The following is a 25,679-nucleotide window of genomic DNA, read 5'->3' on the forward strand; positions in this document are numbered from 1 at the left end:
GAGTATCCTGAAGGCCAGGTGAACAGCATGAACTCAAGCAGAATACAAAAATTTGGAAATGTAGGGCACTGTGTATGCTTGTAAAAAAATACTCAGCACCAACTTTCAGAAATGCTGAAGGCTGGTTAGCCCTTTTCAACATTCCAATCCATTCACTGTAATTGATTCCTTATCAAGGCCGTAAAATGTAACAATGGAAAGAAAATTCTACTTTGGTAATTCTATTTCTTCAGACTTTCATCACATAATGCTACATAGCTACCCAGACCCACTTTCCCTTCCTCTTTTCATGCCATCTGCCTCCTCAATTCCCACCAGATGTTTACCTGATCCACTGAGTTCCTCAAGTATCTTTTATGTTGCTCCAAATTCCATAATCTGCAGTTTCTTTCATCCACTGAATTTCTTCAGATTGACATTTCAAGCATTGGACAATAATTACATTAAGTCTGTATCCACTTCCAGGAGTTACAATGTCATAGTCTTCCTTACAATTGCGAGGATCTTTAGAAGTCTACCATTACTTCTGTGGGATTCCTGGGAAGGTACAATTGATTTCAGCTGTGAGCACTGCCATACATAAAAGAAAGCACTAGGGGTCCCCCATATCCTGAAAGGAAACTTTTGAAAATTGTCATCATTATACAAATGCATGCAACAGGGGTGAAAGTCTGTGGGGACATGATGCTTTCCGACTATAACAAGTAGGAAAATGGTAGAAACACACATCAGCCAACGTGTATTTTTTTAAAAGAAGAACATTCAGCTCTGGAGTTCACTGTATTGTACTATACATAAGTAAATGTATAAAGTAACATTAGACACTGAATTTGTTACATTCCAGTAAAGAAATAATAAAGCAATACAGACAAAGTGCTGAAGGATCTCAGCAGGCCAGGCAGCATCTATGGAAAAGAGCTAACAGTCGACATTTTGGGCCGAGACCCTTCATCAGGATTCCAGTAGAAGTTCTATCCTGGAATTTCACTGTAAATTGTTACATGGAATTTTATTCTTGGCTTAGGTTGAATAATATTTCAGGATTCAGAAAACCTTAATTAACACATATTAGTAGTAAGTGAGGTGCTTTTCTCGTTAGAAATGTGCATCTAAATTTTCTGACAATTCATTAATAGACAATTAAACCAATTGTTGATATGAGATTAATTGGGGAAAAGATTAGCTTTTAAAGATAGATTTAGGGAGGTTTCTTGGTCATAAACAGATTGCTTGTGGATGTGTATGAGGCTTAATGAGCTTACTTAATGTTGATTTCTGAATTAGAGCCCTTTCATAAGAATTTGGTATCACTATCTAATAATTGATATTCAGCCAAATGTTTTGATAACTTTTCTATAGATACTCAAGACAAAAAGGCTGTGGGAAATTTGGCCTTAGTTCTATAAATTTGTTAAATATTCACCAAGCATTTAGATAGATGTGATCCAGTAACAATATATGAATATTCAATAGTACATGGGGGAATGAATATATACGAGGGGGAATATGAGTATATGAGTTGGTTAATTAACAAAAAGTTAATCAAGTAACTAGGACTTTCTCTGAAAAACGATGTGCATTTATAATGATACACACAATATGCTGGAGGAGCTCAGCAAATCAAGCAGCATCTACTGATGGGAATAAACAGTTGACGTTCTGGGCTGTGACCCGTCATCAGGACTCGAAAGGAAGGGGGAAGAAGTCAGAATAAGAAGATAGGGGAGGGGAGGAAGAAGTACAAGGTGGCAGGTGATAGGTGAAACCAGGAGAGGGAGATGGGTTGAAATAAGGAACTGGAAAGTTGATTGGCGGAAGAGATAAAGGGCTGGCAGAGAAGGCGTGATAGGAGAGGCAAGTCTGAGTGAGCATGTAGTCAAAGAGTTAGAGAGCAGCAGAAATCACCGTGGGGGTACAATGAGAGAGGGTTTCAGTGAATTCCCATTGAAGGAAAGATTTAAGCTTCTTTAGAGTAGGCATACCTTGAAGAGACTTTGCAGTAGAGCTGTAAATCATTGATATAAGAGGTACTGCAGATGCTGGAAATTTAAAGCAATACACAAAATGTTCTGGAGGAGTTCAGCAGGTCAGGCAACATTTATGGATGAGAATTATAGTTGTACAAGTATACAGCTTGAAGCAGTAAATTATTTGTTTGAATATCCTACGGTGGCTTGTGATTTGTATCTGTTTATTCCAAGCTCTCACATCAGTACTTTTTATACTGATTTAAAAGGACACATGCCAGCAAGCGGGCAGTAAACTTGGATTACCTTCCTTTTCTGCGGAATGCCCTGGTGCGACCCCTTTCACTTCAGGGAGCGAATGGTGTTCAGGATGCTGTTGAAACCATGGATGCGTATTATCTGCTGAAGGAGGATGTGGATTTGTCATGTGGGAATGAACCCAAATGCAGGACACAGACACAAGTACTAGTAACATGACGAGACAAAATTAAAGGACGGGACAGGTCACAGACTAGGCAAGGGAAGCAGGACCAGGATGAGGGACTGGGAACAAAGAGACTGGGGTGGACTCCGAGCCTGAGACTGGACACGGAGCCAGAACCTAGGTCGGACCCCAAACCAGGCAAAGACGTGACAAGGCCTGGGTTCTAGGAGCTTGAGACTTGAGGCTTGAGGCTGGGGTCTTGAGGCTTCAGACGAGGCTGGGGTCTTGGATTCTTGGAGCTTGAGGCCTGGGCAGGACACGGGACTCTACCCAACGGAGGCAAGGAACAGGAAGGGACAGAACCAACTGCAGGGTAACAGCAAATAGCCTGGCTTACCTGGCGGAGGGAAGGAACAGAACCAACCACAGGGTAACGGCAAATGGCCTGGCTTACCTGGCGGAGGCAAGGGACAGGAAAGGACAGAAACAACCGTAGGGTAACGTAGGGTAATGGCAAACACAAGAAAATCTGCAGATGCTGGAAATTCAAACAACACACACAAAATGCTGGTGGAACACAGCAGGCCAGGCAGCATCTATAGGAAGAAGCACCATCGACATTTCAGGCTGAGACCCTTCATCAGGGTAATGCAGGGTAACAGCAATCAGCCTGGTTTACCTGATGGAGGCAAGGGACAGGAAGGGAGCTCAGTCTGGGGTGGCTCCAAGACTCATGGTGGCCTGTAACCTCAGCGGGCTACGGAACAGCCAAAACCATAACTCACTGAATGTATTAACCTTCCACCAGTGGGTTGCTCCAAGAGGAGACCAACATGACAAGACAACCACCCACCCAGACTCAATCCCAAGGTCACTTATATTCCCAGCCCCCAAGATGAGCATCAGGTGCTTATGTTTAAGTCCAATTGAAACAAGGGACAGTCAGAGGACCCGGAGTCTGGAGTCTGTGAACCGGAATGCGGATTTTGGACCGGACCATGACAGGATTGTATCATGGAGATTAATAGCTGGGGTGGTCGGCCTGATCCATTCTCCAAACTAGACCTGAAGGTAACCCATAACTATTTCAGTAGAATATATTTACCATATCTGTTTTATTGGGATTGAATTAGCCTGTTCCACATTGAAGAAAATATATAGGTTGAATATGCAATGGTAGATGTAAAGGCCTGTGGAAACTTTAATTCTTGGTTTAGGTTACTTGAAGTTCTTCAATTCTGTACCTCCTCAACCTCTGTTAGGTAAAAGCTGCATTTACTCACATATAACAAAGAGACACATTTGACTCCATATGCTCTGCAAGCCATAAAGAAACTGAAATATGGGAGTGGTGCTGGATCGTCTCTGGACTCTGAGCTTAATGAGGACTTGCAGATAGAGGATGTACAAGCAGATGAAGCTGAGGATAACTTGGAAATGGATGGAATGATTAAGGTAGGGAAATGTTTTTCATAAGTCATCGAGATGCTGGACACCTTACTGGGACTGCTTCATATTTGCAGTGTTGGAATGAAAAGAAATTGCTCTGCAAAGGAACATTGATATTTAGGAATGGGATATAAATAGGATGGTAATGAAAGTACAAACTAAAGATGGCAATTTTGTTTTTTGCTCCCTATCTGGCTTTTAGAAAATAAATAATTAAGTAGTTTTTTTCCAATAATATGTGATTGGATTATAACGGGTGGGATTAAATGCTTCAGAATTCTGTTGGATCACGTTAAAATCAAAAACATGAGTCTAACTACCTACCTTGACATTTGATGCCATTAACTAATTCTCAGCACACCGCCCCCCCCCCCCCACAACTCCACTCCCCACCAAACAGTTTCTTGGGGTCTCAGCACCAGGACTTCAATTTAACAAGTCATAAAAATGCTGTGACAACGGAAGCTGATGAGAGATCCTGTGGTGACTGAAGCTCTTCTCGATACCCCGTCTACAAAGCAAGGTCAGAACTATGATGGAATACTTTCTACTTGCCTAGATGAATACTGCTCCAACACACAAATAACTGGAAGAAAGCAGCTCCAATAACTCTCAAGAAGCTCTACATCATCCAGCACAAAATTTATCAACCCTAATATGTTGTTTAAATCCCTAACATTACATCACAACTTTCTCCTGCTCCTAACAGCAGACAGATTGATTTCAATCCATGTATTTTCATACTGGTTTTATTTCATTGTTACAGGAATGTCCTGGCTGAGATCGAATAACTTTTCCAGCAAACAAAGCTGGGCATCATACAATAATTGCATTTGTCCACTGAACCATTGAACTTCAAGTTGGACCAAACCTCCAAGCTAATTTCACAGCAGAGCAACTTGAACAACCACTCAGAACTGGGCATACTGACCTCTAGAATGTTTGATAGCTTGAGATCATTTAAATCTTGAATTACTCGTCGCTTGTGCTGTATATAATGTTTCTTATATTGTGTTTGTGACATGGTAACATGCTGTAGACAAAATTCTACATTTCAGATATTAAATAAACAATTCTGAACAGTGAAAGCAAATGTATCACAACATCACTGGCCTTCTCTTGAGGCAGTACACCTCCTCGGGGTGGTTATGTGTCGGGTGTTAAGGGAAAAAGAAGTCATCGGGGGCATTCAAGATTCTTGAGGGGAGGGCTAAGTGGCACACTAACTTGAGGCACAAGACTTGACCGACCATTAATAGAAGAGGCACTTCCAAAAAAAATAAAGCACTGGAAAACACGTAGTTCTGCAGGCAGTTAGCCCTCATCATCACAATACATCTGAAACTCAACAATCTCATCTGACCTTACCACCCAAACAGACGTTATTGAGGATGCATAGATTAGCAACTGGTGTGCCCAACCGTTCCCCTTGACTCATGGCACGGAACGAGTTCATACAATTTAACAGTTGGTAAGTCAAGTACACCCTCTTAGCTTTTTCTACAGATCCATGGAAAACAGTTTGCACAACAATACAACAATAACTGGAACTAAATGATGAAATAGAGTCAATCAGTGAATCTGCCAACCCCGAGGATTCTTCTTGAGCTGTTCAAGGCAACTTCAGTTTCATACGTTCGGTCAAGAACCACGTTTGGGGATTATGAGATCTACGTGATTGGTCGATCATGCTAATTGGAATAGTATAAAGGTAGCTTGCCAAACACCCGCTTTATCCTGACTAACATTTAGATTCCTTGTCAACATAACTTTCACTTTGTTATCGTCTTCATCTTTACCTCCCCCTTCCTTTGTATGCCACTGTCATCGTTCCATCCATGTCAACTCACTGCCATTGTCACCATCCAATAAACATTCCCAGTTTGTGTTTTTTCAGTTTTAATTTAGCCCTGTTAATGATTGATAAATATGTACAGCATGATCTGTGAGTCTGAAGGCAGTGAAGCCTTGAATTCTAATCCTGCTAAGAAGCTGAAAGTACAGAAGGTGTGTAAATACAATGTTACATACCTGGGGTATGGTTTTATTCTATTCCCATCAGATCACTAAAGCCCCATGTGTCTTATTTGTAATACTGTACTGTCTAATAAAGCTACATAACCATCAAGATTGCAGGAACACGTCCATAAACGACATCCTGAAAAGGCTACTTATGGTAATACACAGTTCTAGAAAATGAATGAAGCATTTGAAAAGTGTTACACACTCCAGTCATTTGCCAAGAAAGCTAAAAATGGCCTTGATAGTTGTCTCATGTTTCTTATAACATTTCCAAACTGATAGCAAACTGCGGAAAATTTCACACAATTAGTGAAAGATTAACAATGCCCGCTGTATCAGAAGTGCTCACCACTGTTCTCAAAATGGATGCCAGTATTTTAAAATCAATTCCTCTGAGTAATAACCCTGTAGCTCGTCATATTGACGAAATGAGTGAAGACATTGAGTATCAACTATGCACAGAGCTACAAAAAACAGAATTTGGGATACAACTGGACGAGTCAACTGTGCGAGACAAAAAGGCATTGCTAATGGCATATAAATAGTTTATCAAAAATGGAAATTTATGAAGAGATCCTCTTTTGTAAAAAGTTAAAAACAAATATTAACAGAGAATCAATCTACAATGAGTTCAAAATGTATATTGAGGATAAAAATATTCCAATTCAGAAAATGATTTTTTGTGCAGCAGATGGGATACCATATATGACAGGTTGCCTTGCTGGTTTGGTGGTGTTTATGGAAAAAAGTTCCAAATCTATTTGCAATCTATTGTGTAATTCATCATCATTATCTTGCAGCCAAAAACCTTAGCTAGCAACTTTTTTCAAGTATGACTCTTGTAATATCTGCAATCAACAAAATTAAAACTCATCCATTAAATAGCAGAATATTTTGCCAGCTATACCAAGATAACGATGAAGAGTTTAAACACTCACTTCTTCACACTGAAGTGCATTTGCTGTCAAAAGGGTGCTACTTAAAATGTTTCTTTGATCTTTTTGACACTGTGGTTGAATTTTAGCTCAAAGTTGACAAGAGCTTGGGAACAAGATTGAACTTCTACATGGAGATCTGGCATAACTAGCCAATCTGTACGACAAAATGAAACTGCATGGTGAGAATTTCAATTTAATCCAGGCAAAAAGTGTATTGTCCACTTTTATCAGAGAATTGGAAATATATAAGCAAAACATTGGGAGAATGTTCTCACAGTTTCCCTGCTTGGAAAGTATGGCACTCCCTTTCACAGACAGTGATTTGCTTACTGCTTACACCTGCAGTCACTGATGAAGGATTTTCAGAATTGATTCAAGGAGTTGAATGATCTGGAAATTCTGGACTGGGTAATTAACCCAGTTCTTTGCAAGGTGGAAGAACAGCAAGAGAGCTTGCAAGGATAAATGATTGAAATTCAGAATGATGAAGCAAAAATGTTTTTCAAAACTGTCAACTTTTCTGGTATGTGGCTACACTATCGTACAAAGTTTCCTGGTCTTTGGAGAACAGCCAAACTGCTCTTTATTGCATTTCCATCCTCCTGCCTTGTTGAAAGAGGCCTCAGTACAGTGAACCACACACAAAAACAGAAGCAACACACACAAAATGCTGGTGGAACACAGCAGGCCAGGCAGCATCTATAGGGAGAAGCACTGTCGACGTTTCAGGCCGAGACCCTTCATCAGGACTAATGGAAAGGAAAGATAGTAAGACATTTGAAAGTAGTGGCGGGAGGGGGAAATGCGAAATGATAGGAGGAAACCGGAGGTGAAGCTGAGAGCTGGAAAGGTAATTGGTGAAAGTGATAAAGTGATACAGAGCTGGAGAAGGGAAAGGATCATGGGACAGGAGGCCTTGGGAGAAAGAAAGTGGGGGGGGGGGAAGCACCAGAGGAAGATGGACAACAAACAAACAACTAAATATGTCAGGGATGGGGTAAGAAGGGGAGGAGGGGCATTAACGGAAGTTAGAGAAGTCGATGTTCATGCCATCAGGTTGGAGGCTATCCAGCCGGTATATAAGTTGTTGTTCCTCCAAACTGAGTTTGGATTCATTTTGACAGTAGAGGAGGCCATGGATAGAAATATCAGAATGGGAATGGGACATGGAATTAAAATGTGTGGCCACTGGGAGATCCTGCTGTCTGTGGCGGACAGAGCATAGGTGTTCTGCGAAACGGTCTCCCAGTCTGCGTCGGGTCTCACCAATATATAAAAGGCCACACTGGGAGCACTGGACACAGTATACCACACCAGCCGACTCACAGGTGATGTGTCGCCTCACCTGCAAGGACTGTCTGGGGCCCTGAATGGTGGTGAGGGAGGAAGTGTAAGGGCAGGTGTAGCACTTGTTCTGCTTACAAGGATAAGTGCCAGGAGGGAGATCGTTGGGAAGGGATGGGGGGGACGAGTGGACAAGGGAGTCGCGTAGGGAGCGATCCCTGCGGAAAGCAGCAAGGGGAGGAGGGAAAGATGTGCTTGGTAGTGGGATCCCGTTGGAGGTGGCGGAAGTTACGGAGAATTATACGTTGGACCTGGAGGCTGGGGGGGTGGTAGGTGAGGACAAGGGGAACCCTATCCTGAGTGGGGTGGTGGGCAGATGGGGTGAGGGCAGATGTGCAGGAAATGGGAGAGATGCGTTTGACAGCAGAGTTGATGGTGGAAGAAGGGAAGCCCCTTTGTTTAAAAAAGGAAGACATCTCTTTCATCCTGGAATAAAAAGCCTCATCCTGAGAGCAGATGCGGCAGAGATGGAGGAATTGTGAGAAGGGGATGGCATTTTTGCAAGAGACAGGGTGGGAAGAGGAATAGTCCAGGTAGTTGTGAGAGTCCGTAGGCTTATAGTAGATATCAGTAGATAAGCTGTCTCCAGAAATGGAGACAGAAAGATCAAGAAAGGGGAGGGAGGTGTCAGAAATGGACCAGGTAAATTTGAGGGCAGGGTGACAGTTGGAGGCAAAGTTAAAGAAGTCAATGAGCTCAGCATGCATGCAGGAGGCAGCGCCAATGCAGTCGTCGATGTAGCAAAGGAAAAGAGGGGGATGGATACCCTTATAGGCTTGGAACATGGACTGTTCCACAAAGCCAACAAAAAGGCAGGCATAACTGGGATCCATACGGGGTCCCCATGGCTACACCCTTGGTTTGGAGGAAGTGGGCGGAGCCAAAGGAGAAATTTTTGGGAGTAAGACAGTGCTTCTCCCTATAGATGCTACCTGGCCTGCTGTGTTTCACCAGCATTTTGTGTGTGGTGTTGTTTGAATTTCCAGCATCTGCAGATTTCCTCGTGTTTGCACAAAAACAGAAACCGCTTGGACATTGTTACGCGTGGGGACTTAAGGCTTTTGCTGTCACAACTTGAACCAGATATTTCAGCTCTTGATAAAAACCGTCAAGCTCAAGGATCACATTGATATCGAAGTTGTTGTACAGTGTACAGGTACAGTGTAAGCTAGGTTTAAAGACAAATAAAATTTAAAGCTGAATCATTTTTCTCATGTTAACATATGGTAGACATGTTTTTATACTATGAGGGTGCTGGGAAGTATATTGTGCCTAAGAGGGGCATTGGCAAGTATGAAATTGCTCTAGGGGGATGTTGGGCTAAAACAGTTTGGGAAACACTCCTCTACACTTTCACTGGTATTAAAACTTTCTGTTTTTTAATTTTTTCACTTCTGATGTTATGTCAGTAATCTGAAAGATCAACTCTATTTTTGTCTTCACAGATGTTTCTTGACATGCTACGAATCTCCAGTATTTTAACGAGAAAATCTGCAGACACTGGAAGTCCAAGCAATACACACAAAACGCTGGAGGAACTCAGCAGGCTAGGCAGCATCTATAGAAATGAGTAAATAGTTGACTTTGTGGGCAGAGACCCTTCTCTCTCCAGTACTTTTTTTAATATATACTGATTTTGGTCCACCTTTCTATTGATCTACTAAGGGGACACTAAGATTCCCGTTAATTATCAACTTTAAAGAAAACTAGCAAGAGACGACACATCAGTGAGCCCTGCTTACATTTGTACTTTAAGTACCCACTTCCAGCTCAGGCATCAGAAAGTCAGATAACTGAAATTATATTTAGGCGGGTTTAATGACTGAATTAAAATAAAGTGTTCTGACAATATGAATCAATAGATTGAGAAACCTGACATACAGCAATAGCAGCAATGGCTGCTTAAAAGTAGCTTTTAATTGTTGTAAATACTCATCCTCGTAGCGTTATCTTATATGTCTCCCTGTACTGCATATGAAGTTAATTCTCTTGAATTGGTAAGTTGGTTATCATTCTCCAGAAGTATTTTTTTGAAAATGTAACACATAAAATAAGATGACAGAAAACTAGGTGCAGTGGATGTACTTGGAGTTTCAGAAATCCTTAAATTAAGTCCCACATTTTAAAAAATGGCATTTAAATTAAAGTGCATGGCATAATAGGAATAAATGGTATTTTTTGAGTAGTGAATTATAACTAGTGCAGTACCACAAAGGTTAGTGCTATACAATATACACATTGGTTATTTGAATAAAGGAACAGAATGCAACATTTTGAAGTTTGTCAGTTACAGTAAGCTAGGTGGGATTGTGAGTTGGCAGTAATATGCAACGAGGCTTTAATGTGAAAAATTAAGTCTGAGCAAAATCTCTGCAGAAGTAGAGTAACGTGGATATGTGTGAAATTATCCATGAGTTGAAAAAACAAAACCAATGTATTACTTAAATTGTGCCAGAATGGGAAGTGTTGATGTACAAAGAAACCTAGATATTGTTTTTGGGCAAACCTACATCTGACATGTTGAGGGTACTGAAAGACCAACTGCACAAAATGTTCCAGTGGGAAGGAAGGACAAGGGTGGCAAGGAAAGGAAGTGCATCTAGTTAAGAAGATAAAGAACAGAGCTCTTGAATATTGTAGAGAAGCCAGAAAAGAACTCAAGAAGGAAATTAAGAGATTCAGAAAGTCCATGAAAAGTCCTTGGTAAGTAGGATTAAAGAGAAATCTAAGTTATTCTAAACATACACCACACCAAGATAAAAAATGTAACTAGAGAATAGATTGTACCACTCAAGGGTAGAGGAGGAAACATACTTGGAAGCACAGGATGTGCATAAGGTCTTAAGTGAATACTTTGCAACAGTATTTACCAAAGAAAAGGACTTGGGGGATAGGGAGATCAATGTGGTGCTTGCTTATTATTTTGGGTATTTTGATATAGAGAAAGAGATAGTGCTGGTCGTCTTAAAGGACATTAAGCTGGTTAATTTTCCAGGGCCTGATGGGATATACTCCAGGTTATTAAGAGAGTCAAGAGATGAGATTGCTGGACCCTTGACCAATATCTTTGTGTGCTCTCTAGCCATATGTGAGGTCTTAGAGGACTGACAAGTAGGTAATATTGTTCCATCATTTAAGAAGGAAAATGGGATAATTCCTAGAAACTTAGACCAGTGAGTTTCATAACAATGGCAGGGAAGCTTCTGGAGAGAATTCTTAGGGATAGAGCATTTAGACAAGTATGGCCTAGAGACAGTCAGCATGCCTTATGTGAGAGAAGTCATGTCTTACTAACTCGGTGAATTTTTTCAAGGAGGTGGCAAAGAAGAGAGAGCTGTGGATATTGACTCCATTCATTTTAGTAAGGTGTTTGACAAGGTCCCTCAAAGTTTGCTCATCCAGATGATTAAGAAGCATGGAGTGCAGTGAACTGGCTTGCCTATAGAAACCAGAGGATAGTGGTTGATGGCCTTTATTCTGTGGAGGTCTGAAACTAGGGATGTTTCACAAGGATCCGTACTGGGATTTCTGCTGTTCGTGATCTATGTAGATGGAAACATAGATGAGTGGGTTAGTAAGTTTGCAGACAGTATTGGTGGTAACGTGGATAGTGTAGCAGACTGCCAAATGATTCAGCAGAATATAAATCAATTGCAGATATGAGCAGAGAAATGGTGGATAGAGTTTAACCTGCTAAATGTGAAGTGTTGCTCTTTGAGAGATCGTGTCAAGAGACAGCAGATTGTTAATGGCATGACCCTTAACAGTGTTGAAGTGCAGAGGGATCTTTGAGTCCATGTCCATAATTCCTTGTAAATGGCTACAGAGGTTGATACGGTTGTTAAAAAAAGATATATGGCATGCTTGCCTTTATTAGTTGAAGAATTGAGTTTGGGAGTCAGAAAGTTCTGTTGGTGTTTTATAAAACTCCATTTACTCCTCATCGAGAGTATGGCATTCAGTTCTGGTTGCCACATAGTAAAAAGAATGTCAAGGCTTTGGAAATCGTTTATTAGGATGCTGTTTGGATAAGAGAGATGGTTGAATGAACTTGGGTTGTTTTCTCTGGAGTGGCAGAAGCTGAGGACAGATCTGATAGAGGTTTATATGGGTATTAGAGGCATAGAGAGAAAAGACAGCACTCTTTTCTCCCTAGCGATGAAATGAGGCAATTGCCAGGAAAGAAATCGCAGAGGCCCTTATAGAGATATTTGCTTAATTGTGAGGTTAGCAAGGATAGGCTAAGGAACTACAAGATGGTGAAACTGACCTCAATTGTAGTGAGGTTACTGGATGGAATTCAGAGAGACAAGATTTATCATCACTTAGTCAAGGCTTGATCAAGAATAGTCAGCATGCTTTTATGCATTAGAGGTCATGACTGACAACGTTTTTCGAAATTTTTTGAAGAGATAATTAAGGGGCTAGATGAAGGAAGAGCAGTGGATGGTGTCAACAGGGACTTCAGTAACAGCTTTGACAAGGTCCCACATGGCAGGCTGATTTGGAAGATTAGATTGTATGGGATTCTGGGGAGTTAGTGAGGTGGATTCACAATTGGCTTGATGATAGGAAGCAGCAAGTGGCCAAGTAGTGACCTGAATGTCATTAGTTGAAGCCTCAGCCGAGGCAGCGTGTGTGTCCTTGAGCAAGGCACTTAACCACACACTGCTCCTGCACGTTTATAGCCCAGTGGCGGCGGTTGGTGCAGTATGGACAAGACAAGGCAGGTGATGGTTAAAAGGTCAATTCTCCAACAAGAGTCCTGTGATTGGTGGAGTGTGCCAGTGGACAATATTAGGACTTCTGCTATTCATTATGTGGAACAATATAAATGTACATGCGTAAACGTGCAAATTTGATGACGATACTAAATTAGGGTGTCTTAGATACATATGAGGTAATGCACTGTAGACGTTCAAACCAGTGCAGGACTTAAACAGTGAGTGGTGAATATTCACGAGTTTTGTGGAACAGTGAGACCTGGGAGCATGTGCTCAATTTGCTGAAAGTGGTCATGCTAGTCGACAGGGTGGTGAAGGTGCTTAACATGCTTGTTTTTACCAGTCAGAGATTTAAGTTTAGGAGTAGGAACGTTATATTGCAGTTATCTAAGTTGTTAGAGAGCTGCACTTGGAGTTTTGCATATAGCTTTCATCACCAATATTCCCTCCAAGGTGTGTGCGTGGGCGCGTGCATATATTTTTTGCTACTAGCACACAAAGGAATTTAAACTGCGCACAAAAGGTTGTCACCCTCTACTCATTGGCATCTTAAGTACATTTTATGATCATACACAATCACATTTCCTTTTCTGGTTTCTGATTTGGACAGTGTTGACAAGATGGAGTTTGCAATGATTTGCCTGCAGATTTTAGAACGGGCTTTTTTATTCTGTTTTTTGAAGAAATTATCGATTCACTATGTCGAATTCCAAAGCAGTGAAGGGCGTGAAGTGCAAAACAACTGCTAGTTTATTAAGAACTGCTAGTTCATTTAAAGTGGAATGGCTTAGTGAAACAGTAGAAACTACTACACTGAAAGCCCATGAGGTCAGGAACGTGCAGCTACAAGAAATATTTATGTAAAATACAGAAACTGGTGTTACCTGCATGTATGGTTGTGGTGCCGAAGTTGCTGGAGAAGTGGAGTGATATTTGGAAACTTAATGTAACCGGGTGACCGTCGAATCTTATTCAGTATCATTAAAAGTGTGCTTAGGCATCCATCTGGGTAATGTTAGTATCGGTGTCTGTGCCTTTAAGTGGAGATGGTGACGTCATTACGCCCACCTGGGATAGTGGGGATTTTGCTTTCTGCTGAAGAAGCTGGTGGGGCGTTGGAATCAAGTTCCTTCCAGAGATGCTAGGCATGGTAAGGAAAGGTGAGCATTAATTTACAATATCCATGTGAATTCGTTTATGTTTGTTGGTGAATCGAGAATATCGGTAACTTGACATGCTTTACATGTGGATGCTTTAGATTTTCACGAGTGAAAGCATCAACGCTGGATAGCGTGGCTTGTGCAAAGTTCCTCACCAGCCAAGTAGGTCAGTCTTCCTGTAATTTAACTACCAGGCAATATCCTGTAAAGCTGTGCCAAAATGTACCTTTTTTCTAATTTAATTGTAACATGACTGATTGTGAATGTAACAGCGTAATATGAATGTTTAGTCTCCATTCGGGAGTTCAGCACATGTGTACTAAAGAGTAATAGACATCTTAGATGAGATGGATTTGCTTACATTTTTCGCTGCTATGTATAAGATACAGGGTTGGGGGGATTCTCATGTTGTTTATATTGTGTTCCTTCAGGATTGCCACTACCATATTAGTACTGTATTAGTTTTGTGCAGTTTTCTTTATGTATTTTTATACTGCATACGCAATTGGTCGAATCACAAGTGTGTGGATCGAAGTTTAAACGGAGATTGCAATGGCAGGACCTGATTGTAAAGTGGTTCGTTTTGTTTTACGACCCTCTTCTTGCACTTAAACATTTAAAACAGATAAAGGAATTAAAACACGAAAAAGTATTTGTTGTCTTGAGTGTGTACTTTTCCCCAGGCTACATTAACTTTTTAAAGCATCACTTAGTAAACAAATCACATATGGGTGGTGTGCAAAAGCTCTGGTGGGAAAATCCTTCATTACCCGCTACAACCTGCTACACGTGTTTTGTGAGAGTGCAGATGAACGGGAGCAAAAATGATCAATTCCATATTTGATATGGGATATCCATATATGAACGGGAGATCAAAGTTCTTATTTATAGCGTTTTGATAGCTGTTTAATTGAATCCTTCAAAATATAAAATTCAGTGTGAACATATTGTTGTCACTGGGCAAAAAATTGCACAGCGCAAGATTTTTGTGCAGACTGGTTATTATAAATAAGAGGGAACAGTGTTCATCTCCCTGTTATAAGAAAGACAGTGGGAGAGGGTGCAAAAGAGATTTACAAGAATGCTATAGGGAGAGTTTGTCACACTGGATCTTTTTTCTTCGGAGTGTAGGAGAATTAGGGGTGACTTCAAAAAAGTTCATAAAATCATGAGGGATGTGGGTCAGGTAGATGGTCATTGTCTTTTCCCCAGAGCCGGGGAGTCCAAGATTAGAGGACACAGAGGGGAGAGATTTAAAAGAGAGTTGAGACACCTTCTTTATGCAAGGGTCAGTGAGAATGAGCTGCCTGAGAAAGTGGTGAAATTGGGTACAATTGCAACACTTAAGAGGCATTTGGATGACACAGACACTAGGGGCTTGGAGGATTAGGGCATAGCGTGGGTAACTGTGACAACCCAGGAATGATGCTGGGTTGGTGCCGAAAGGTCCGTTTCTGTGCTGTATTACTCTGCTTCTATGACCCTAACTGTCTAATGCCAGAGGGCAGCATTTAAGGTGAGAGGGGATAAGTTTCAAGGAGGTGTGTTGCCAAGTTTCTTTTACACAGAGAGTGGTGGGTGCCTGGAATGCAGTGCTATGGGTGCTGGTCATGGAGGCAAACACAAAAGAGGCATTCAAGAGGCTCTCAGGCACATGACTGTGCAGGAAATGGAAAAACAGGTACATTTTGTAGACAGAAGAAAATAGTTTGAGCATTTAATTAAAGGTGGTGATGAGTCAGCATATAGGAAAGAGAATGAAAATCTGGTTGAGTGGTGCCACAACAACAACCTCTGACTCAATGTCAGCAAGACCAAGGAGCTGATTATTGACTTTGGTTGGAGGAAACCTGAGGTCCATGAGCCAGTCGTCATCGAAGGATCAGAGGTAGAGTGGGTTAGCTACTTTAACTTCCTAGGTTTTATTATTTTGGAGGATCTGTCCTGGGTCTAGCAGATAAGTTCAATTTAAAGAAAGTATGGCAGCACATCTACTTAGGAGTTTGCAAAGATTCAGCATGACATCCAAAACTCTGACAAATGTGTACAGATGTGTGGTGGAGAGTATATTGATTGGCTGCTGCATCACAGCCTGGTATGGAAACACCAATGCCCTTGAACAGAAAATCCTACAAAAATAGTGGAATGACCCAGTCCATCATGGTCTCCACCACTGAGCACATCTACACAGAGCATTTCACAGGAAAGCAACATCTACCCAGGTCATACTGTCTTCTCACTTCTGTCATCAGGAATAAGGTAAGGAGCCTCAGGACTGGGTTGAGGAACAGTAGTTACCCCTCAACCTTCAGTCTCCTGAACCAGAGGGGATAACTTCACCTACCCTAAAACCGAACTGTTCCCACAAGCTATGGACTTACTTTCAAGGACTCTTCATCTCACGTTCTTGATATTTATTATTATTATTTCATTGTTTTCTCTCTTTTTGTATTTGCAGTTTGATGTCTTTTACACACTGGTTGTCTGTCCTGTTAGCATGGTCTTTCATATATCCTATATGATTTTGAATTTACTAACTATGCCCAGAAGACAATGAATTTCAGGTTTGTATATGGTGACATTTATGTACTTTTTTATATGTACTTTAATAAAAACATTTACTTGGAACTTTAACATTGTTTAGATAGAAGGGATTAGTTTAGTTGGCCATTTAATTACTAACTGAAATTAGCCTGGCACAACATAATGGCCTGAAGGGCTTGTTCTTGTGCTGAGCTATTCTACATTGCATATTATTCACTGAAGACAAACATGAGTTTCTGTGAACCAATTTTATGCTGACCTTCAGTGAAAATTAATTTGAATACAGGAGCATAGACATCTTACAATATTTACATAAAGCCTTGGTAATGCCATACTTGGTGTGCTGAATCCAGTTTTCAACTCCTAAACTAAGAATGGAGTGCAGCAAAGGGTTACCAGTTTCATTCCTGCGATAGCAGGGACTGCAATACAGGCAGAGAGATTAGGTTGACTAGGGTTATATTCACCAGAGTCTGGAAGAATGAATAATGGATCTCATTGAAAATTCCAAGGCTTTGATAAAGCTAGACAGACTAGATGCCAATTGGATGCTTATCCTGGCAGGTTGCTGAGAACAAGGAGTCACAATCTTACTTTTCAAGAAATTTAGGTTGAGATTAACAGACTTTTGTTTACTCAAAGGCTAGAGACCCTGTGGAATTTTCTAATATATTGGACATAGACACTAGTTTGCTGAATATACTTAAGAAGGAGAATTTTCTAAATTGAAAAGACATCAAAGAGATGTTAGTTAAAATGGAGATGGTTGACAGCTTCAATCCATGGTGTAAATAATAAAACCATAATACTTTCATAAGTATTCATCACACCCCCTGAAAGTTTTCATGTTTTTTTATTCTACAACATTGAATCAGTGGATTTAATTTGGCTTTTTTGACACTGATCAACAGAAAAAGACTCCTTCTTGTCAAAGTGAGAACAGATCTCTACAAAGTGATCTAAATTAATTACAAATATAAAACACAAAATAATTGATTGCATAATAAAGGGAATTACAGAGATATGAGAGCGGAGCTTACCCAGGAGGATACTGACGGGGATGCCGGCAGAGCAGAGGTGCCTGAAGTTTCTGGGAATAGTTCATAAGGTGCAGGATAGATATGTCCCACAGAAGAAGTTGTTCTCAAATGGCAGGGGTAGGCAATCGTGGCTGACAAGGGAAGTTAAGGACTGCATAAAAGCCAAGGAAAAGGCAAATAAGGTCAAAAGTGAGTGGGAAGTTGGATGATTGGGAAGCTTTTATAATTCAACAAAAGGAAACTTAAAAAGCTATAGGAAAGGAAAAGATGAAATATGAGGGCAAACTAGCCAATAATATAAAGCAGGATCCTAAAAGTTTTTTCAATTATATAAAGAGTAAAAGGGAGGTGAGAGTTGATTTTGGACCACTGGAAAATGACACTAATAATGTAGTATTGGGGCACAAAGAAATGGCAGATGAACTTAGTGTGTACTTTGCATCAGTTTTCTCTTTAGAAGACACTAGCAGTGTGCCAGAGGTCCGTGAGTGTCAGGGAGCTGGAGTGAGTGCCATTGCTATTATAAATGATAAAGTGCGAGGGGAACTGAAAGGTATTAAGGTGGATGATCACCTGGACCAGGACTACCAATCAGTGGCAGGAACAGGGGCCGGTTATGCTTGTTTAAAAGGAGAGCTTCACAGGCATTCAGGCTTATTCGGACAGTCCAACCAGCAGCAGAAGCAGGCCACAGCAACAAAGTTTCTCACGGGTCAGTGACACTTGTTTAAAACTACAGAAAGGGACAAAGTGGGGCTCATTGTCATGAGTTGGCCAGTGGTGAGAGTAGGAGTTTCAGGTTTTGACTCAAAGGAGGCTTCGGCTCAAAAGAGTTGTTGGCTCTGGGTAAGCTCTGTGTTGCTTCTGTTAAGGTTCCTTTAGGATGTGGATAATATAGAGAGGGTGCAGAGGAGATTTACAAGGATGTTGCCTGGATTGGGGAGCATGCCTTATGAGAATAGATTGAGTGAACTCAGCCTTTTCTCCTTGGAGTGATAGAGGATGAGAGATGACCTGATAACATGATGAGAGGCATTGATTGTGTGGATGGCTAAAGGCTTTTTCCAAGGTCTGAAATGGCTAACACAAGGGGGCATAGTTTTAAGGTGCTTGGAAGTAGGTACAAGGGGATGTCAGAGCTAAGTTTTTCACACAGAGAGTGGTGGGTGCCAGTAACAGTGGTAGAGGCAGATACGATAGAGTCTTTTAAGAGACCCTTAGATAGGTACATGTAGCTTAGAAAAATAGAGGGCTATGTGGTAGGGAAATTCTAGACGGTTTCTAGAGTAGGTTACTGTTTCTAGAGAAGTGCCTGTAACATCCTGTAGATTTCTATGTTCTATGTTTATTTTTCTCTTGCTGTACCCAGTGTAGTAAATGGCCATTCTGTGTTCCTCATGCCAGATGTTAGAGTCGTGGAAGAACTATATCAGCTCCTTGAAGACCATGTTAGAGATCTGGAGCAGCAGGTGGATGTCTTTCGGCTTGTACGGGAGAGTGAGGAGAGAACTGATCAAAGTCACCCCAAAGTTGCAGGAGGCAGATAGCTGGGTGACTGTCAGGAGAAATGGAAATGTGAATAGGCAGTTAGCACAGAGCACCCCTGTGGCCATTCCTCTCAAAAGTAAGTATACTGCTTTGGGTACTGTTGTGGGGGATGACCTCCCAGTGAAATGCCATGGAGACTGGCTTACTGGCACTGAGCTTAGGTCCGTGGTGCAGAAGGGGAAGAGGGGAGCGGTAGTGGTAGGGAACTCAATAGTCAAGGGAACAGACAGGAGATTCCGTGGAAGTGAACAGGACACCCGGATGACATGTTGCCTCCCAGGTGCCAGGGTTATGGACATCTCAGATCACATCCACAACATTTTGGAGAGGGAGGGAGAGCAGCCAGATGTCTCGGTACATATTGGTACCATAACATAGGAAGGAAAAGTGAACTTAGAGAACTGGGTAGTAAGCTGAGAAGCAGGGCCTCCCGGGTAGTAACATCTGGATTGCACCAGCGAGGGTAGAAACAGGATGATTTGGCAGATTAATGCATGGCTGAGAAACTGGTGCAGGGGGCAAGGCTTCAGGTTCTTGCATAATTGGGATCTCTTCTGGGGGAGGAGGTATGACTTATTCAAAAGTGATGGGTTGCACCTGAACCCGAGGGGAGCCTGTCAGAAGGGCAATGTTATGATAGTCGTGGGTGAATTCAGCATGCAGGTTAATTGGGAAAATCAGGTTGGAAATGAATCTCAAGAGAGTGAGTTTGTTGAACGCCTACAGGATGGTTTTTTAGAGCAGTTTGTCGCTGAGCCTACTAGAGGATCAGCTATACTGGGTTGGGTGTTATGTAATGAACCAGAGGTGATTAGGGAGCTTAAGGTAAAAGAATCCCTAGGAGACAGTTATCACAATATGACTGAGTTCAACTTGAAATTTGATGGGGAGAAAGTAAAGTCTGATGTAGCAGTATTTCAGTGGAGTAAAGGAAAGTACAGTAGTATGAGACAGAAGTTGGCCAATATAAATTGGAATGGCTAACAAGGGAAGTCAAAGCTAATATAAAAGCAAAAGCAAAAGAGAGGGCATACAAAGCAATAATCAGTGGGAAGACAGAAGATTGTGAAGCTTTAAAAACCCCATAGATAGCAACTAAAAGAATCATTAGAAGGGAAAAGATGAAATATGAAAGCAAGTTAGCAAACAATATCAAAGTGGATAGTAAAAGCTTTTTCAAGTATGTAAAAAATAAAAGAGAGATGAGAGTGGATATAGGACTACTAGAAAATGAGGCCAGAGAAATAATAACAGGGGCCAAGGAGATGGCAAATGAACTATATTAGTATTTTGCATCAGTCTTCACCGTAGAAGACATTAGCAGTGATCCAGATGTTGAAGGTGTGAGGGAAGAGAAGTGAGTGCAGTTACTATTACAAGGGAGAAGGTGTTCAAAAAGCTATAAGACCTGAGGGTACATACGTCACCTAGACCAGATGAACTGCACCTAGGGCTCTGATAAAGGTAGCAATGGAGATTGTGGTGGCATTTCAAAAATCATTGTACTCTGGTATGGTGCCAGAGGACTGGAAAGTCAGCTGGAAGAAGGTTCTATTGTCTGATGAAACCAAAATTGCGCTTTTTGGCCATCAGACTAAACACTGCACATCATCAAAATAAAATCCTGCCATGAAGCATGGTGGTATCCCTCTGTTTTAATACTCTAAAAAGACCTCTGAAAATGCTAACATGAGGAAATCTGCAGATGCTGGAAATTCAAACAACAGACACAAAATGCTGGTGGAACACAGCAGGCCAGGCAGCATCTATAAGGAGAAACACTGTCGACGTTTTGGGCCGAGACCCTTCGACAGGACTAACTGAAAATGCTGATTATTATCAGGCCTTGTGGTGAAACAGTAACGCATCTGCTCTAAATCAGAAGGCTGTGTGTTCGAATCGCATCAGGGTCATAACCCTTGTGTTGGACATGAGTTGAGAGTTAAGGGGCAAAAGTTTAGGGGTAACACGAGGGGGAACTTCTTTACTCAGAGACTGGTAGCTGTGTGGAACAAGCTTCCAGTAGAAGTGGTAGAGGCAGGTTCGATTTTGTCATTTAAAAAAATTGGATAGGTATAGGGACAGGAAAGGAATGGAGGGTTATGGGCTGAGTGCAGGTCGATGGGACTAGGTGAGAGTAAGTGTTCGGCACGGACTAGGAGGGTTGAGATGGCCTGTTTCTGTGCTGTAATTGTTATATGGTTATATGGTTATATGGATTGTGTCTTCACAGTGTTGTGGTAAGTCCGATCTGTGACTCTTTCTGGAATTCAAAGAGTTTTTACTTTTGGCAGATAACTGACAGACGTGCAGTTATTTCTCCTCTTTGAACAAGTTCAGAAATGAAGTGCCAATGTTTTGCAGAGTACTCGATGGGCCAAATGGCCTAATTCTGCTCTTGTGCCTTATGGTCTGATAAACTCTTGATCTCTTTGTTTACCTCATTATGGTTCTTGCACATTACTTCTCTACCTGCATTGCACTTTCTCCGCAACTGGAACACTGTAGTTTGCATCTGTTTTTCTTTTCTCTTCTGTTCTACCTCAACATACTTATGTATGGCATGACTGGTATCGAGGCAAGCAAACAAAAGCTTTTAACTCTATCTTAGTACATGTGATAATAATTAACCAAGTACTTATTTGTGTTCATCAGCTGGAATCTTACTGAAAGGTGGTGGAGACTTGAGGGGCTATACAGCTTACTCTTGATCCTAATGGGGCACGTTGAGAGTTTTCTTTGCCTGGAGTTCACATATCAGTTAATACGAAATGTTGCAAGAAATGTATGAAATATTTGCAATTCCAATAGTCAATTTGTTATCTAGTAAAGGTGAATTGCTCGCATTATTGCATCCAAAATGTTAAGAATTTCATGAATATGATATGAATCTCTATGGATTTTAAAGGACAACATTCTTTGGATCCCTCTGACCACGTGGGTTTTCCCTGTATGCTCTGGTTTCCTCCCACATCACAGAGACGTGTCGGTTGGTAGATTAATTGGCTATTATAACTTGCCTTTAACATCTTGGTGAGTGGTTAAGTCTAGGGAGAGTTGCTGGGAATATGGGTAGAGTAGGCTGTTAGAAAAATTAGTGAGAGAATGGGATTCCTCTGAGTCTGTATGGACTTGATGGGCCAAATGGCCTCCTTCCTATCATAATAAGGAAACGCAGAATTTTGTATTCATTCACAAAACTACACATGGTTATTCACAGTAGTGATTAATAATTTTGAAAATACAGCTATATACCATTTTAATTTTTAATTGCTCCTGTTGTAACCAGTTGTTAAAATGTTGGGATCAGGGATAATTTAATTGAGTAAACTACATTGTTTACAGATATTCTAAACTTTTTCATTCATCATTTCATCTTTGAAATTCACAAAGGGAGGAGAGTCCAAGAATTTGGAAAAATGGCATTTTATAGATGATCAAAGAAATTAAATAAGCAAATATAGTGCCAGACTGTCATTGTACAAATACAATAATCTGACAAGTGAATAAAGCATTTCTAATTACTCTGAGGGAAAAATATCTGTATTTCAAAAACTTAATTAGATATTTGGATCATGCAGATACCAGGTCAATAAATCAAATTTCAGAGAAGCCTATCGGCATTTTTCCTATGAGACAGTAAGATAATGTGTGGCTGCAAAAAAAAAGACAATATAGACACTTTGGGGCTTTTCTGAACATAGATTGAACTAATGATGGCTTTCTGGATAAAATGAGTCTTCTTTCCATCTTATTCACATTTCTGGATTGGTGCTGCTACTACCTTTAGTAACAATTCTATGTCTATTTTTAAAATAAAAATTACCTTGCCCGAGAATTTGACTGGTGTTCACAAAGGAACATTAAGTATTGTTGCATTGTGGGCTGAATGTTAATTTCAATTAAAAGTTATGTAAATAGCTGTCATTGATACAAATCAGAACCAGTTTTTAAAATTAAAAATAGTAACCAAACAGACGCTGTTGTCTTACAAAAATTGGAAGCTACAATTGGATTAACACACACAAAATGCTGGAGGAACTCAGCAGGCCAGGCAGCATCATGGAAAAGAGTAGAGTCAACGTTTTGGGCTGAGACCCTTCAGTAGGTCTGTTGTTTGTGATTGGATTACCACACTGCAAATCTCTTCCAGGGATACCTACCCTGAAGAAGTTTAAATCTTCCCTTTGACAGGAGTTCAGTGAAACCCTCTCTCACTGTTCCCCCTCTGTGATCACTGCAGCCAGTCCTGATGAAGGGTCTTGGCCTGAAAAGTTGACTGTACTCTTTTCTATAGATGCTACCTGGCCTACTGAGTTCCTCCAGCATTTTGTGTGTGTTGCTTGGATTCCCAGCACCTGCAGATTTTCTCATATTTGAAGCTACAATGGGAGATCATTTAAGATATCATTTTTAATGGGCGTCTCTGGAAATGTGGCTTGTTAGCCCCTTGTTAACAGACACTTGACTCCGTGGTGAGAAACCCGCCTTTCTTGGGCTTTGTACACTAGGGCGTATACGACTTTGGTCACGTCAAATCCATGAGGTTGGGATGTCTTGCCCACCCAAACCCTGTCTGCCTGAATGATGTGTGATTTACTGCCTCCTGCAATTGCCCATCAGCAAGAAATAACAAATTGTACACTGCATAAAATTATGAAGAAATATATTTAAAAATGTTAACCAGCAACCAGTTACTAAAGGAAAGAAAGAAAAGAACAAAAAGGCCCCATTATACTTAAAAAGTCACATGTGCATGGCAGTGCTCAAATCTTTCAGAAGCCTTTGTTACTGCACCTTCTGAATATCGTTTGAAATCCATCTCCCGTAGGAACAAATGGCCTCTCCCACGTGAGTATTGGTCCTTCCTCCCTGAAGCCATTCATCTCCACAAATCATCTTGTGCAACAGGGTCAGCATCCTCAGGCATCTTCCCTCCTGTCTTCTCCCTCAACCCACACCAGTGTCCCTCATAAAAACGCCTCACCTATCATTCTCTAGAACCTTTTCTCAGTTCCACCATCCTGATTAGCTGACACCATATTCTGAAGGTGAACAACAAAGCCCGTTATCTCAGCTCAAACCCAAGTAGGCTGAAAGCAGAACTGCTAACATTAGATACTTACAGCATAGCAATAAAAATCTTATCCAGGGCATTACAAGATATACTTTGGAAACTGACAAGAAAAGTCTTTTATTGACACTTGCACAAAGATAGTATGTATATTAAACAATGTAACATCCATCAACATATTAAGGACATTGAAATCAGATATTGAGCTTTGGACATTATGGTTTTACACCACTGTAAACTATGAAAGGCAAAATCAGGATGCTGTTGCTCAATATTGTGACTAATAGTGAAATATTTTGAGTGCCTGGGGTTTTATCCTAAAAAGCCTTCAGACTATCTACAGGTATTTGAATATTCAAAGCTGTCTTGTCAGTTGAGATGTGCTCCCACTGTAAATATGTAATTCTACAAAACTGTTTGACTACACTGTGGTGAACTACATATACCTGTCTGGACACGGCCCCCCGCTGACTGCTCCTGTGGCTCCTCCCACAGACGCCGGTATAAAGGCGATTGGAGACACCGCCCCGGCCTCAGTCTCCAGGATGTAGTGTGGTGGTCAATTGCTGCTTGTTCTTTCTTCCAGTCAATAAAAGCCTATATCTCACCTCACGTCTCCGAGAGTTATTGATGGTGCATCATACACTCAAAACGCTGCAGTAATCCATGTATTTATAACTATGTATTTAATCATCTGCCACCTTCTTGATGCTTAAAGAGTATAAAGCATTGATGTACCTTGAGATTAAAAGTCTTTTCCATATGCTTTTTCTTGACGGGCTGAATAAAACCTTTTACATCTACAACTCCACATGGCTCTTTGAAAGTTACATCAGAAGTTTAACTTGTGAATGAGGTTCTATGCAGATCAGTTGTAAACAAGTTCAAAGGGCATGCAAAATAAATTAGATAAACTGCAGCCAGTCAGGTCTAGGGTGCGGTAGGGGGAGGAAGACACTGAGACTGGGAAAAAGAAGCCCGGGTTTCTGGATGATGAGAAAACGACTGGCTACTTGGGATCAATGGAAATCAATAATCAAGGGTCTGCAGTCAAGGAAGGTGATGGAAAATGGAGGTCACAAGGTCAAAATGGACATCGGGTTTTGAATGGGTGGAATGTTAGGTTTGATAGGGAAACATCTCAGTGGGTTAGGTACACTACGTGAAAACAACGGACTAATGTTGACTTTCCCTTTGCCTCTCAAATGCTGTATGAATCAACTTGTGCAAAAAACAGATTTGTTAAGTTCCTGATTTAAAGTTTGCTGTTTTTCTTGTCGAAATTGGATGTAAAATGCTATAAATAGGCTTGTCATTCCTTAGCTTTGGAATCATCAGTACATCGCAGGCACATCCCTCCCCACCGCTGGTAGTACCTCGAGAAGGCACTGCCTCAAAAAGGCAACATCCATCATCTAAGATTCCCTACCATCTGAGCCATGCTA

The 25,679-nt window shown here is 41.0% G+C and overlaps 1 long non-coding RNA gene across 1 annotated transcript in view; it reads right to left on the minus strand.

Annotated features, from left to right (window-relative positions):
* Window positions 1-343: 343 nt before the first annotated feature.
* The window catches only part of LOC132404708 (uncharacterized), a 70,811-nt gene continuing 45,475 nt past the window's right edge, over window positions 344-25,679 (minus strand). Inside the window, exons 2-3 of the long non-coding RNA XR_009515649.1 lie at window positions 2,274-2,366; window positions 344-537 (exon numbers count right to left, since the gene is read on the minus strand). This is a non-coding gene — a long non-coding RNA (uncharacterized LOC132404708). The remainder of the gene's footprint in view (window positions 538-2,273; window positions 2,367-25,679) is intronic.

Source organism: Hypanus sabinus, chromosome 14 (genome assembly GCF_030144855.1).
Source record: "Hypanus sabinus isolate sHypSab1 chromosome 14, sHypSab1.hap1, whole genome shotgun sequence".
Taxonomy (NCBI): Eukaryota; Metazoa; Chordata; class Chondrichthyes; order Myliobatiformes; family Dasyatidae; genus Hypanus; species Hypanus sabinus.